The sequence below is a fragment of the Myotis daubentonii genome, chromosome 3, assembly GCF_963259705.1.
Source record: "Myotis daubentonii chromosome 3, mMyoDau2.1, whole genome shotgun sequence".
In the NCBI taxonomy this organism is placed as follows: Eukaryota; Metazoa; Chordata; class Mammalia; order Chiroptera; family Vespertilionidae; genus Myotis; species Myotis daubentonii.
Window position 1 is genome coordinate 95717191 of NC_081842.1, and position 17204 is coordinate 95734394.

Here is a 17204-nt window from a genome sequence, read left to right on the forward strand (position 1 = left end):
ATGTAATTATTCATGTCAGAATGATTGTGGTCACAGAGTCAGATTTACCTTGGGTATCAGAAGGGTAGCATATGAGGTCTGATCCACAGTTGGACAATTTTCTGAAGGGAAGATAGGTGGAGGGATATAGGCCTCTGTTAAAAAAAAGATACATTTCTGGCAGCAAAGACACATTTCAGCAGAAGCCAATGAGACCTCAGGGGTTCTGGGTTTTGTAAAATTTTAAGTGAGATGAGTGCAAGTGCAAGGCTTTGAGTTGAGAGCCCTGGGGAAGTTAATCAGAACAGTAAGTATTGTGTTGCAATCTCAGTATGGACTCCCCCAAAGCACTTCATACAAGACCCTCAAACTTAATCAACCATTATGGCTCAGCGGAGTAAACTAGAAAGCCCCTCAGGCTTGTGTTATCCCTTTTAAGTTTCTGGGAAGCATTGATGCCTGCCTAACAGGCCCTTTCTGGAAAATACTACTCCTACTCAGAGGGCACCAATCAACCCCAGGCTGTGTGCAGCCGGGCTTTCATTGACTGTGTAAGGTAGGGTAGCCATTGTAAGGTATGGGCCTCCTCCAAGAAGCCATTTGCTGGTTAAATGTCTCACTATTTTCAGACACTCCCATTTACTAACCTGAGAGGCCCTATGTTCACTCTACTGCCATGTTACACAGAATTTTTCTTGCATACCACAGGCTGTCAAGCAGATTTCTTAAAACAAACATGACCTTTTAAGTGCCAGTAAATGGTGGCAGATTAAAAATAAACACTTTTCCATATTGAGAATTGGAAGAAAACTGGACAAAAAGCACATGACTACTTAGAAATGCCACCAAAGGATGTCAGCCACAGAGAATACAGTGACCTAATGTGTCCCTTTCTCAAATGCTTAACAACTACACTTTTTGAAAAGCAGATGATTTGAAGCCCCACTTTTAAGGAAGCTTGCTGTCACCTCTTCTTACTTTAGGATAAATAGGGAAGCAAAATTTAATAACTACAACAAAACACACATACTAAAATTGAAGGTTTCTGCTGATAGGTTTGTAGGGGAAAATTGTCAGAAGCATTGAAATGGACAAAATACAATAATTACTGAGTGTCCTGGGTAGCATACTTTTCCTGGTTTTCTGATTCTATTTGGTCCTGCTCTGAAAAGTACTCTTTGAGCTATTTACTAATGCAAAAAATTCTTGCTCAAAGAAATGAAATGAATTTTGTTCAGTAGGATGAAACCAATTATTGCTCTATGGGTAGTATTCAAATTCACATCTATTTGCCCATTTATTTCCACATTCGTGGTTGCATTTATATGTGTGAGTTGTTTGAATTCTCCTTTAAACCAGTTGTAACATCCTAACGGTTCCCTCATTAAATAATGAGTTAAATAAATATTGGGCACATATTCATTTTATGTTTCTATATGAGTTGTTATGAGATTCACTTTTAAAATAAATCTTTCATTAGCATCAATTCAGATTTTAAAAAATTTAAATTTTTGAATTACTATTGAACTACAATATTATATTAGTTTCATGTATACAATCCTGTAATTAGACATTTATATAGCTTACTAAGTAATCGCCCCGATAAATCTCATACTCATCTGACACTATATATAGTAGTTACAACATTATAAACTATATTCCCTATGCTGCACTTTATATCCCATGACTATTGTGTAACTACAAATTTGTACCTCTAAATCCAGGTATTGTTCATTGGTTTCTGTACTGGTTCAACTTGGTATCTGGGCTGAATCTCCTTCAAAGTAATTTTAAATTGAAGGCACAGGTGTTGAGATAAAGTTTAAAACCATTTGGTGGCAAAGATACAAGATCAGATGGTTTTTTTCCTCCTACTCCTTCTGAGGTGTTTGATAAGCTTAGGTTAAAGGCAATATTTTTTTAAACTATGGGCTATATAAGGAAATAAAGCAGAATCTACTTATGTAAAAACCCTGGGTGTAACATCATGGCCAGAACCACGACCAATCGGAAGGAAGTCAGTCCTGCAGGGGTCATTTTGGAAACAGCTGAACCCTCCCCCAGCTATTTCCTGGAGGGTGAGGTTTCAGGCAGGAACCCACCCTCAGGGTGAGGTTTCAGGCAGGAACTGGCCCTCGACAAGTTTTCAGGTAGGAACCTGCCCTCAGAGTGGAGCTTGGAAGTGAAATGATTTGTAATGGCTCTATTATTGAATCTACCTTTGGAAATAATATATCTATAGATCAGTGGTTCTCAACCTTGGCTGCACATTAGAATCACCTGGGAATCTTTTTAAAATCCTGATTTCTGGGCCTCATCCTCCGGAAATTCTGTTTCTTTGTTACTAATGTTGTGGCCCTACCCCAAAACAAAGAAACAATTTCCGGAGGATGAGGCCCAGGAATCAGGATTTTAAAAAGATTCCCAGGTGATTCTCATGTGCAGCCAAGATTGAGAACCACTGCTATAGATAATATTAAAAATATATCTAAACGTGCAATTCTTTTTCCAAAAAATGAGCATGCTCAAAAATTAAATGAAGAAAATTTGGATATACTCGATGGAGATTTTCACACATATTTGAGTGATGATTCCATTGATTCCACAGATGATGCTGAAAAGGAAAATTTTCCCAACAAATTTCTTAATAGTATTACTCCTTCGGGAATGCTGTGTCATAAATTAAAATTGAAAGTGGGTGCAATCATCATACTATTGAGAAACCTCAATAATAAATGGGGTCTTTGTAATGGTACCAGATTTATTATCAAAAGATTATGACCTAACATTATCGAAGCTGAAGTATTAACAGGATCTTCAGAGGGAGAGGTTGTTCTGATTCCAAGAATTAATTTGTCCCCATCTGACACTGGCCTCCCATTTAAAATGATTCGATGACGGTTTCCCGTGATGACAAACTCTAGACAGAGTAGGCATATTCCTACCTGAACCCGTTTTTGCACATGGTCAGTTATATGTTGCTTTCTCTCAAGTTTGAAGAGCATGTGACATTACAGTTAAAGTTTTAAATACTTCATCACAAGGGAAATTAGTCAAGCACTCTGAAAGTGTTTTCACTCTTAAAGTGGTGTACAGGGAGATATTAGAATAATTTGCATCACTGTTGTTTTTATATCATGTTTTTGTTGTTTTCATGTCATGTTTTTGTTGTTTTCATATCATGTTTTTGTCGTTTTTATATCATGCCTCTGTTGTTGTTATATACTTTTGTTACTGTTTATTTATTAAAAAAATTTATATATTATTTTCATATATATTTTACTAATTTCCTTTCATCTCTCACACTTTTATTATAGAGAAAGGGCAAATAGCAATATTAAAATATCTCTGCTAATTAATTCCTTTTTTTAAATATATTTTATTGATTTTTTACAGAGAGGAAGGGAGAGAGATAGAGAGTTAGAAACATCGATGAGAGAGAAACATCGATCAGCTGCCTCCTGCACATCTCCCACTGGGGATGTGCCCGCAACCCAGGTACATGCCCCTGACCGGAATCGAACCTGGGACCCTTGAGTCCTCAGGCTGATGCTCTATCCACTGAGCCAAACCGGTTAGGGCAATTAATTCCCATTTAATGTGCACGAATTCCGTGCACCGGGCTACTAGTCTATAATAATAAAAGTGTAATATGCTAATTAGACTGAACATCCTTCTGGACAACCTTCTGGATGAAGCCGCGGTGGTGGCGATGGGGGCCGAGGCAGAGGTGGCTGCCACAGTGGGCAGGGGCCAAGCCTCTTGCATGAATTTCATGCATCGAGCTTCTAGTATAACATATTACTTTATATTGTTATTCCTTCTGGCTTTATATTGCTATATGGCAAGAAAGTGAGAGGGGAAGAAAAGAAAGATTACTAATCAGAATTGTATTTCTACAAAAACTTACAAGCAGAAATTGCCTGTATTTATGCTACTGTCTCATTTTCAATGATAAAGTTTTCTTGCACAAAAATTAGGATTTTTTTTTTTAAATTTAACTATAGAATTCAAGGCTCCTGAAGTTATGACCTTAAGTTATTTTACAAACTTCTCTATCTTTAAGCCTTTATACACACTCTGCTACAATGACACTAGACTACATTCTGATCCTAGAACATGTGCAATGCTTTGCTTTGAAAAAACCCTTGAATGCTCTCTATGTTTATGTAGAAATGTTATCCATTTTCTATTATAGTGCTTCTTAACATCTTTGTGGTGGTTGGTCAGTTTTTTTGAAAGTTTTTATTCATAGTCTAATATTGTAATATGAAATAATAAATTGGTAGAAATATAAGATAAATATAAAAAGGATTATAAAATTCAAGCCCTGATTTATTATTATTATTATTATTATTATTATATTCAAAACATATTTTCAAATGGCTGTAAAAGTTTTTAAACCCTTTGAATCTCTGTACTTATGTCTGCCTGGGTCAGTGACAAACATTTCAATGATTCTAGGCAGTGGAATCTGCTGGGTAAGCGGCAGAGTCTCATCTTCCTCACAAATGCTATCAGCTCTAATTATTTTTTCTATATATCTCTAAATAAAAGTGATCTAACCTTTATTTTAAAGAATAGCTTCATATTATTACTTTTCTTACAATAATTGACTTAGTATCCATTGTATGGTTACTTGAATAATAATATTTTGTTTTGAGAAAAACTCCATTCCAATGCTTTCTGCAGCAATTAGTTCAAGTAAATCAAATATAAAAGTTTGAATATCTACTATGATTGATAATATTCCCAAATACATTGAACTCCTTTAGCAGTCCTGCTGTGCTTCCCATTTTACTTTGAGCTCAGGTAGATATGGCTTTTACTTTCATCCATTAAATGTTTATTTTACATTTCCCCCATTATCGAAGTGTGCCAAACATAAAGGCTCATAGCTTTCCTTGAACTCTTCCTATTCTCGTTACCCATATTCAATAAGTTATCCACCATTATGGATTTAATTTCTCAGTATTTCTCATATCTGCACCTCCTTTTTATCTCCATTGACCATATCTTGGTTCTGAGTATTATTTAAACAGAGTATTATTGTACAATAGCCTTTATCTATGTTTTATCATTATATAACACATATGTAATTATATAACATTAAAGGCCTCATGCACGAAATTCATGCAAGAGTAAGCCTTCCTTCCCCCAGCTGCTGGCACCTGCTTCCCTCTGGCACCCGGGCTTCCCTCGCAGCCCCGGCTTCATCTGGAAGATCATCTGGAAGGGTGTCTGGTCTAATTAGCATATTATGCTTTTATTATTATAGATATGTAAAGGCTTTGCCTTTTTTTGGAGAACTATTTTTTGCTTAAGTTAAAAAAAAATTACTTTTGAGAGTTTCAAAATAAATTCAACACCAATAACTTAAAAAAATCGAAATGACTTGTAGAGGACTGGCTGGGATGATTCAAGCATAAAAGGATTCAATCCCCTGTAACAGACCATTAATGTGAGGTTTCTTGATTTATTATTTTTAATAAATGGAAAAATTTCTCACAATTTATGCAAGTTAATGATTAAATTGATGATAAATAAGAGTAGAAATTTTTATGTAAATATTCTCTGGAAAATTGCTTTTACATAGGAGCCTCTATAAGTAAACATGTTCTATAAATTTAAGATTAATCACAACAATGATTTATATAATATTGATTTTTAGAAACAGCAAATTCTCTGTTTCTGAACATTGTTGAAAACTCTGAAATCACAGTACAAAGGAAGTTTCAGGATAGAAAATATTTCATCTTTTAGAAGAATTAGATGGAATAAATGACACTATACTAATTTGGATAATGACACTAGGAATAAAGACCTGTGTCTTGCCCAGTTATTAAGTTGATTCACAATCCATGTACTAATAAGTTTCCTGGAAATTAAGAATTTTGTAGACTTGTAGACCAAAATCATTAATAACCCTTTTTTCAAATGATGACTGCCATTTTTGAATTCAGCTGGCCTGTTTGGTAGTATATTTTGTGGAAGTTGTTAGAGTAATATAGAAAGGTACCAAAGGTTATGTTACTGACAGGTATCAGTAAGAGATCTTAGCCTGAGGATGACAATTTTCTCTCAAGAATAGAGAAAAACTAATCAGATACCAAAGTACATTATCTGATGAAAAATAAACCAAACAATATCATAGCTGTCAAAATAAAATATAGTTCTCTGAGAGGGTTGTCTAGGAAAAATGGAGAAAAGTAAATATAAAAAAATCACTAAAATTAAATGAAAAATAAACTAGATTATCCCTTTGGACATAATGGTTTGAGCTTTTACATAATTATATTAAGAACAATTTTGAAGTTAACGTATAGGAGTTAGAAAATATAAATTGGTAGTTACCATGCCATCCTAAAATGGAACTTTCAAATACTATTAAAAGATGCACATTGGGTAAATATGTAATAGGATTGACACTTTTATCATCTCAATTTAGAACATAGTTGTTTCCTTATCTTGAATTTTAAATATTTAAATTATATTTAAAACACATATATGCTATCTTTGTTGGGCCAACCTGCTGTAAAAAAGATTTCAAAATTCAAGAGCTCACAAAAGACAGGTATTTATTTCTTACTCAGGGAATAGTTCCAATGTATGAAAAACATAAAAAGTAGATCACTCAGCTCACTGATGCTCAGTTCAGCTTCATAGGTGTGTCCTTATCTGCATGGCCAAAGCTGGCTAAAGTCCAGATAAAAATATCTGGAAAGCATTCAAAAAAATTAGCAGTAAAACTAGGAGTACATAATTCATTTCTTAAAAGAAACTCACCATTGATTATTTTCCAGTGTTTACTTTCCCTTTTGCCTGCTCCTTTGCCTAGAAGGGCCTAATGGCTCTTTCTGGTCTTCATTTTCCTTTTAAAGACTCCCATGTACATGTTTTCTATTATTAACCTGTTCTATGTAAGTTTGAGTCTAGGCCTTTAGAAGGGAAAAAGATCAGGAGATCCAAAACTAGCCATTTTGTTAAAAGGAAACACCCAGGCATTTTCATGCCTGATTTCTGCTCACACTTCCTTGTAAGAGCTTAGTCACCACATGGTCCTACTTAGCTGCAAGAGAGCTCGGGAAATGTTAACTGGCCCTCTATGAGTCTTTTTAGAACTGAGCAAAGGAGCAGGCAAAAGGGAAAGTAAAGATTGTAAAATAATCAATGATGAGTTTCTTTTAAGAAATGAATCATGTACTCCTTGTTTTACTCCTAATTTTTTTGAATGCTTTCCTGATAATTTTATCTTGAAGGGTTTCAGAACATGCCACTCCTTTGGACCATTGATTATTTTGAGCTGCAAGCACTTGAGAAACAGCAGGTGCCGGAAGGGCTCTCTGACCTCCTTTCTACATAAAAGCAAGTCCAAAATTTACTGAAGTTTCTCTCTCTGTATCAAGGAGAACAAAATACTCTTATTACTAGAGACTAGAAGTTGACACCAAAATGAACCTGTACAGACAAACCTATTTAAATAACCATTGCCTTCCATTAGTTTTCCCCATATACTTCACTGTCCCACAATTTATTCTCCCTAGGTAAAGCCCCTTTGTTTCCTCGTGCCGGGGTCCAGCCCCAGCGGGTCCAGGGGTCCCCAAGGGCGTGGACGGAGTCGGCGAAGAAGGAATGACACGGAGACAGCGTTCAGTTGATCAGTAGCCTAGCCAGGATCTCTAGCCCGGATCTCCAGCCAAGTTCTGGTCTGGATCTCCAGGGAGGTTCTGCTCTGGATCTCCAGCGAGGTTCTGTAGCCATGTTCCCTCGCTAGGTTCTCCAGCCAGGTTCTGTCCAGGCTCTCCAGTCAGGTTCAGTGTCCAGGTTCCAGTCAGGTTCTCCTGCCAATCTCTGTAGTCAGGTTCAGTCCAGGATCCCTTGCCATGTTCTCCCGCTAGGCTCTGTCTCTAGGCTCCAAGGCCAGTCCCTCTCCAGGATCCTCCGGCATGCTCTCTCCAGCGAAGTTCTTCTGTCTCTAGGCTCCGTGTAGGTTCTGTCTTCTTGATTCTGTTCTAAGTTCTGAGTGTTTCTGTCTTGTTACAACTGTATTTATACCAGTTGATTCAATCCTATCAATCTCTATTACAAAGGTTAGGGCGTTTCTTATCTCCATTCCAGGGAGAAAAGATTATGTAGTTTAAGCATGATTGTTCGTAGTTAAAGGGATTAATTACCCGCCTGGCACTTAGTTGAGGGGTTTTATTCCCTCCCTAACTTCAGGGGAAAATCCCTACCTGGGGATTCAACCTTTCTCGGAGAGGTGACCTTGGTTAAAACACAGCGCCAAGAAGGTGAGCAAACATATTAAGAACTGTATGCCATATATGCCAGGTCCCTTGAAACAGCAAGGATGGACTGGCTCCCGGCAAATTCCCCCTTTTTTATTTTTTAAAAGCAGGCATTAAAAAGAAAAACCTCAAATGCTCTCTTGTATCCATTTTAAGAGTAGGATTGGCACTTTCTGTTATTACCTGAGTCCTGATCTATCAGACCAGGGAGAGCTTGCCAATCCTGCACTTTCCCGGGGTGGAAAGGCTGCAGTGGGGTTAAGGATAAGGCTCCTTGGGCCTACCTTCTCCCATGCCTCTACATTTACCTTTCCGGCACCTTTCCTTCCTCAGAAAAGCATGGACATATTTCTTGTATAAAACGTTCTGTCTGACTGGGAGTAACCTTAATTCTTCTGCTAGCAGGCATATGTGTTAAAAGATCAATACAGAGTCTTATTTCTTTAGACTCAGTATGGCACATCTTCTTAATCTAAAGATCAATACAGAGTCTTCTTTCTTTGTACTCAGTATGGCACATCTTCTCAATCTATGTTCTGTACTATCCACCTTCTTACCATATTTATCCTCTATAGGGGGGTCTGTAGCACCCTGGTGGAGTCCTATCCGTCCCGAGTGTGGGGGTTTTCAATGGGGGGCGGGGGCTTACCTAAGGGAATCCTGTTCCAGGGGTTCCCAAAGGTGTGGACGGAGTCGGCGAAGACTATCCACCCTCGTCCTACGGTGGAGTCCGATCCGTCCCGAGTGTGGAGGTTCTCAATAGGGGGGCTTACCTAAGGGAATCCTGTTCCAGGGGTTCCCAAAGGTGTGGACGGAGTCGGCGAAGACTATCCACCCTCTTCCTATGGTGGAGTCCGATCCGTCCCGAGTGTGGAGGTTCTCAATGGGGGGGCTTACCTAAGGGAATCCTGTTCCAAGGGTTCCCAAAGGTGTGGACGGAGTCGGCGAAGACTATCCACCCTCTTCCTACAGTGGAGTCCGATCCGTCCCGAGTGTGGGGCGCTTACCTAGGGGTCCCTGTTCGGGCGCCATATGCCGGGGTCCAGCCCCAGCGGGTCCAGGGGTCCCCAAGGGCGTGGACGGAGTCGGCGAAGAAGGAATGACACGGAGACAGCGTTCAGTTGATCAGTAGCCTAGCCAGGATCTCTAGCCCGGATCTCCAGCCAAGTTCTGGTCTGGATCTCCAGGGAGGTTCTGCTCTGGATCTCCAGCGAGGTTCTGTAGCCATGTTCCCTCGCTAGGTTCTCCAGCCAGGTTCTGTCCAGGCTCTCCAGTCAGGTTCAGTGTCCAGGTTCCAGTCAGGTTCTCCTGCCAATCTCTGTAGTCAGGTTCAGTCCAGGATCCCTTGCCATGTTCTCCCGCTAGGCTCTGTCTCTAGGCTCCAAGGCCAGTCCCTCTCCAGGATCCTCCGGCATGCTCTCTCCAGCGAAGTTCTTCTGTCTCTAGGCTCCGTGTAGGTTCTGTCTTCTTGATTCTGTTCTAAGTTCTGAGTGTTTCTGTCTTGTTACAACTGTATTTATACCAGTTGATTCAATCCTATCAATCTCTATTACAAAGGTTAGGGCGTTTCTTATCTCCATTCCAGGGAGAAAAGATTATGTAGTTTAAGCATGATTGTTCGTAGTTAAAGGGATTAATTACCCGCCTGGCACTTAGTTGAGGGGTTTTATTCCCTCCCTAACTTCAGGGGAAAATCCCTACCTGGGGATTCAACCTTTCTCGGAGAGGTGACCTTGGTTAAAACACAGCGCCAAGAAGGTGAGCAAACATATTAAGAACTGTATGCCATATATGCCAGGTCCCTTGAAACAGCAAGGATGGACTGGCTCCCGGCATCCTCGTATTCCCATAATTTGTTGTTCTTTGTTTCAAAAGGAATTTAAGCTTTTGGGCCTAATGGCTCTTTCTGGTCTTCATTTTCCTTTTAAAGACTCCCATGTACATGTTTTCTCTTATTAACCTGTTCTATGTTAGTTTGATTCTAGTCCTGACTATGAAAGCAAAAGGGGTAGAGAGAACTTTTTCCTTCCCTACAATATTCATGAAAAAAAGTAAAGATGATAGCATTTTCCCCGTTTTTAAAGTGTACCTTACTATACATATAGTTTTGTGGTTTATTTCTTAATGCATCTTAGAAATATTTCTATATCAGTACATATGTATGTCCTTTTCCTCTTCTTAATAGCTATGTAAGTGTCCAGTTGTATAAGTGAAGTGTAACTTATTCAACTTCTTGCTGTTTGATGTTTTGGTATTATCAAGGTCTTTCTTTTTCTTATTTCTTTTGACCAATTCCCAAATGACCTTCCTTATCTATAATAATAAAAGCACAATATGCTAATTACACTCTACAGCCAAACAACCTTCCGGACGTCATTCTGGACATCCTTCCAGATGAAGCTGCAGAGTGGTTAGGGGCGATCAGGTAGGCAGGCGAGCAGTTAATGGTGATCAGGCAGGCAGGCAGAGTGGTTAGGGGTGATCAGGCAGGCAGGTAGGTGAGCTGTTAGGAGCCAGTGGTCCCGGATTGCAAGAGGGTGCAGGCCAAGCTGATGGACCCACCCTTGCACGAATTTCATGCATTGGGCCTCTAGTGTATACGTCTTTGCATAGGTATATGAGTATATCTTTATACATTTCTTTCATTAATATCAATTTCTTTATTTAATATACTATCCTATATAATAAAGAGCAAATATGAAAATGGTTGTCACACCCTTGCGCCCTTGTGCCAGGTCCAGGGGACCTGAGGCCAGGCTGGGGGACATGAGGCCGGGCTGGGGGACCTGAGGCTGTGCCCCCAGCCCTGAGGGGCTTAACAGGGGTGGGGCCGGTTGGGTCTGGGTCTCATGTGATTTCGAGGTGCAGGTAGGCAGGGACTTGACTCTGGGTCCCGCAGCACATCCCAGACTCTGACAGGAGGGAGATTTTCATATACATTTTAATAATTTTCTTTCATCTCTGACACTTCTATTATAAAGAAAGGGAAAATAGCAATATTAAAATATTTTCTCTAATTAATTCCCTTTTAATGTGCATGAATTTTATGCACCGGGTCCCTAGTATATTTCTAAAATGCACCCATTCTAAATGTATAGCTTGGTCAGTTTGAATAATGTGTATAGTTATGCAAAGATCATGACAATATAGTTTTAGAATAGTTGTATCACCTTTAAAATTTTCCTTTATACCCCTTTTGCAGTCAATCAATTGCCATAGTCCAATTATCAAAGCCATAAATTTAATAGTGTTTTTATTTTATCTGTATTATATTTAATAGAAAGAACCAAAGCTATCAATACTCAAGTGTATTTATACCAATAATTATAGCATAATATCTTACAGAAGATTAATAAATTGTTTTAATAGAATAATAACTAGAATACTAAATTATTAATTCTATTTAGTATTTTTTTCTGTCAGTATCCTGCATGAGCCTGACATAACATAAATTAAAAAATAATTTAGGAAATTCTCAGCTACTAACAGTGCTCAGGTTGGCTATAAAGGATGTGTTAATTTGGTTCCAGATTCTCATGGTCTATGTATTAATGCAATACATAGCATTTTATCTCATGGGAAAAACTCTAATTAGAGGAGAAAATGAATAGTTTTCACCTTAACTAAAATTCCTAGGTGAATCACCTTACAGGTAACTCTTTGATACTGATTTGTAGGTTGGAAAATTAGGCTGATTAATGTACTTATCAGCATAATTATTTTGAGATTAATTTACACTGTTTCATGTATTATTAGTTCCTTTTTGCCATTGAGTAGTATTCTATTCTATAAATATATCACAATTTTGTCAACATAACAAGAAAAATTTTTAAAAAAAATTACCTAAAATCCTTTTTGCAAGGAATATTAATCACTAACATTTTGTGGTATACACTTAAGATACTTTTCCACATTTACATACTCCCTTAGGAAAATTTATCCCCCCAAACATAATATTCTATATGATTTTCATGATCCACTTATTCATTTATCAATATATGATGAACATTTTTATTTTTTTCCTTTTTATTTTTATATGTATTTTATTGAGTTTTTACAGAGAGGAAGGGAGAGAGATAGAGAGTTAGAAACATCGATGAAAGAGAAACATCGATTAGCTGCCTCCTGCACATCTCCTACTGGGGATGTGCCCGCAACCCAGGTACATGCCCTTGACCGGAATCGAACCTGGGACCTTTCAGTCCACAGTCCGACGCTCTATCCACTGAGCCAAACCGGTTTCGGCAACTTATTCATTTATCAATATATGATGAACATTTTTAAACAACAGGTTGTTAACTGTTATTTTCTATTCATTACTAATTATAAAAAATGTCATGAATGAGATCCTTGTAAATGTAATATTAATTTCCAGATTATTGTTTTAATGTTATTTTTTATTCATGCTGACAGCAGTATCTATTAGGCTCTGTTTGATATTAAAAAATCAGAAGATGTCTTGTTTGTGGCACACTGGGGACCCAGGTCTTATGATGATATTGAAGTGCCTATCACCAGTATACACCTGTATTCATCAATGAAGTTTGAGGGAAGTAAAAACAGGTACACACCTCTGTACACTTGTTCAAAAGCCCACATACACATTCGCCCACCTAAAAAACCTTTATGACTAATTGAAAATTCAGTTATGTTACTTTTTCATTTTTTAGAAAAAATAGGCTATTTAAGTGTAATCCTGGTTAACCATAGCCAACGGCCCATCACATGAGTGAAGCCTGGGACGAGTCCCTGGGGCAAAAATCTACAGATACTTGGAGCACCAAGAAACCAAGTTGTTCCTCAGTCAGGGGCAATTACACTGACGCCTGAGAAATACAGCATTAGAGTCGCTTGACAGTTGGAGTTGAGTAAAGGATTATCAAAAATGCTGTATGCCAGGTTCATGCCTAAGGCAGATGGCCTCGTTGACAAGCTTGCCCAAGCTAACTATATTAATGCTTTAGATCAGTTTAAGAGGAACTAGCAGGCAAGTCTCCTTAACTAATCACATTAAAATTGTTGACGAATTTCATACCTGCTCTTCTGCTGCATAACTATTCATCAATGATGTGAAAAAGTTCATATAAATTAATTAGAATATGTGCCTCTTTTGGCACTAAGAATCTGTTTGTTTTTTTATTCTTGTTTTTTAAAAATACCAGTATGATAACTTTTGTCTTTTTTTAAATTTATTTTTATCCTTAAAAGTATTACAGATGTCCCCTTTGTGGTTTTTCCCCATTGACCCCCTCCTTCCACACCCGCCCCTTCCAAGCCTTTGCCACACTGTTGTCTGTGTCCATAGGCTATGCATATATGCATATAAGTTCCCCAGTTAATCTCTTCCCCCCAAGCTCTCACCCCCACCTTTCCTCTGAAATTCATCAGTCTATTCATGATTCTATGTCTCTGGATCTATTTTGGTCATCAGTTTATTTTGGTCAGCAGTTTATTTTGTTCATTAGATTCCACATATGAGTGATATTGTGTGATACTTATATTTCTCTAACTGGCTTATTTCTCTTAGCATAATACTCTCTAGGTCCATCCATGAGGTTGCAAATGTAAGAGTTTCTTCTTTTTTTACTGCTGTATAGTATGTCACTGTGTAACGAATGCAAATTAACAAAAGGAAGACACACAATTCAATTTAAGAATGGGCAAAGGACTAAACAGACACTTCTCCAAAGTGGACATACAGAAGGCCAATAAACACATAAACAATGCTTAAAGTCACTAATCATCCAAGAGATGTAAATTAAAACGACAATGAGGAATCACCTCACACCTGTCAGAATGGCTACCATCAAGAAATCAACAAATGGCAAGTGTTGGCAAGGATGTGGAGAAAAAGGAACCTTCTTGCACTGCTGGTGGGAATGCAGACTGGTGCAGCCACTGTGGAAAACAGTATGGAGTTTCCTCAAAAAATTAAAAATGGAACTTCCATTTGACCCAGTGATCCCATTACTAGGAATATATCCCAAGAAACTAGAAACACCAATCAGAAAGGATATATGCACCCCTATATAATAGCAGCTCAATTTACAATAGCTAAGGTTTGAAAACAGCCAAAATACCCATGAGCAGATGAGTGCATAAAAAAAGCTGTGGTATATACTTTTACTCTTTTAAGTTGCTGGTTGTTTATCCACTAAGTAAAATTCTTTTACCACACTTAATCTTTTTTATTTAAAAAGAAAAATAAAACTGCATGATGTATCTGTCATTTATGAGGATTGTAAGCTCCATATCTGGGTCACATACTTCTGTTAGGGAAGCATAGGTTCAAATTTTGAAAAGCCAAGTGCTATTAAAATATGCTCAATATGAAAGTAAGTTCTTAACCAATAACTAAGCTTTGAGGTTCAACAATATGAATATCAATGAAGTTTATGTTTGACATAGAGTAGGTACTTTGTTTTTGTCTGTGGAAAAGTATTTTAATCACATTCTTTCCTGGGAGTAATTGGATTTTTTAATAATCTCTCAAAACACATATCTGTACATGATTTTACTATGTTCTGATCTGGCTTTATTTCCTCATTTCTTAGGGAAATGATAATTGTATACTAGTTGCATAAAAATAATATTCTCTTGTGTCAACTTATACAGCAATAAAATTAGAAGTATCTTGCATGAAATCTTCTATTAGTATCTATACCACATTTTACTTTGAACAGGATTTGGATTGGCTTTTATGAAAAACATTAAAACCTGCTTAAGTCTAAACCTGATTATCACCTTTTCTCTCAACACTGGAGATAACCTTATGCTTCAATAATGACTTCCTACTGGAACAAGAAGCTATTCTTGCCACCATCTAGTTGCTTCTATGAACTTGCTAGTCAAGTACTGTCAACTCCAAACATAAGATCTGATTTGACTGCCCCCAGATACAGTTGTAGTCTTGCTATTTTCTTTTTATCCACTAGGTGACATAATAGATGCAGCTTTTCAATATCAGGTGCTTATGTAACATGTTTCATCATGTTTAATACTCTTAGTTATGTATGTTAATGGACTTTTAATTGCTGGTATGCTGATAGAGTACAGGTTTCTAGGGAGTTGTTCATGCCTGCTCACTTTAGTGTTTATATTTTGAGTGCTGAAACTTGTATGGAAACATAATGATTCATTTTGCTCTACAATTTAACAGTGATTCAAATGAGAAAAATTATAAGAAAAAAGACATCTGATATTGATTTTAAAATGTGTTTTTGAATGTGAATAATCTGCTTCATCAAATTTGGTTGAAACATAAAAACAAAAATGTCAAAATACCAGTAAATGTTAACACAGATTTTGTCAGTCTTTCCTTGGGAATGGGATTTAAATCACTCTTCATTTCTGCTGCACATATAGTCCATTCTTTAAGATAAAAAAACTTGCTACTTTTTAATATCCCCTTTCATTTTTAAGATGGCTCAGTAAGGTTATTAAAGCAATTTAAAAAGGTCAGATATTGAAATAACTGGAAAAACTTAAGTATGTCTTATCCTAGCTAATTACATAGAAGTTCACAAGTGTGGGACTTAAGCAAAGGAAAGATAACCAATTACATACCCAACACATTTTTAAATTATCTTATAATTTTCATATTCAACACCCTTTTATAATATGGCCACATTCAATTTTTTCATGACTTTCATATGACAATCAAGTTTCTTTTGAATTTGATTCTGAATTACCACATAATAGGGATATATAAACCTTTTCTTTTCTGGGCGGGGGGCATTAATCTGATTTGCACATTCACTTATTTCTTTCCTGAAGAAAATACTCCAGCAATAATATCCATTCATAGTGTTTTACCCTCATACTCTCCTATGAATGTTGCTTTCTAGTTCTACATGTGTTCTAAACCTTGTATAATCTGTGATATGACCTTACTTACAAGTAGCACATTTTAATCAGACTTGACACTGTGGTTTCTGGTAGTTAATAACTGTTATGGTAAATATGAATAAAAAAAAACAACTTGCCCATAAAGCAGAATCCTAAATAATTAATGATGATGATAATAATAAACTTTTATTAATGGCTTAACTTTGTGTTAGACCCAGTGTAAATATCTGAGAATATTATTTTTAACAAATATAGTTAAATGCATCTATAACATGTTTTTTATTAATTAACATAATTTTAAATATCATGATTTCCAGGTGAATATCTCCAACCTGGAGTTCTCCCCTGCACTCCATATTTCTATATTCATCTTCATACTTAGATGATCTAGATGTTTAGTAAACATCTTAAGACTTACATCTCCATATCAGAATTCTTAAACTTTTTTGCAAAATCAGTTCTTCCCTTGATTCTCCATCTCAGTTAATGCAAATCTATTTTTTCTATGGTATGGTAAAATAATCTTGGAGTCATCCTTGATTCTTCTGTTTCTCTCACAGCCCAGAAACAATCACTAATAAATCTTATAGATCCTATCTTTAAAACCCAACAGTTCTTTTTTTGTTTTTTAATATTTTTATTTTTTTATTGTTTAAAGTATTACATATGTCTCCTTTTTCCCTGATTGAGCCCCCCATCCACTCCCACCCCCGAGGGCAAGCCCCCACCTCCCCATTGTCCATGTCCATTGGTTATGCTAATATGCATGCATTAAAACCCAGCAGTTCTTGACTTCCTTCACTACTACACTCTTGGTGGAATAACAGTAATGTCTCATGCTCATCTCTCATCCAACTAATTGGTCTTCTTGTCTGCCCCCTGTTAAAATATGTCAGATATTTATTATCTATCTGCTCAGAATTTTCCAATTGCTTTCCACTTTACTCATAATAAAAGTGAAAGTCCTTAGAATGGTCAAGGTTCTAACCAGGGGTGGGCAAACTTTTTGACTCGAGGGCCACAATGGGTTCTTAAACTGGACCAGAGGGCTGGAACAAAAGCATGGATGGAGTGTTTGTGTGAACTAAT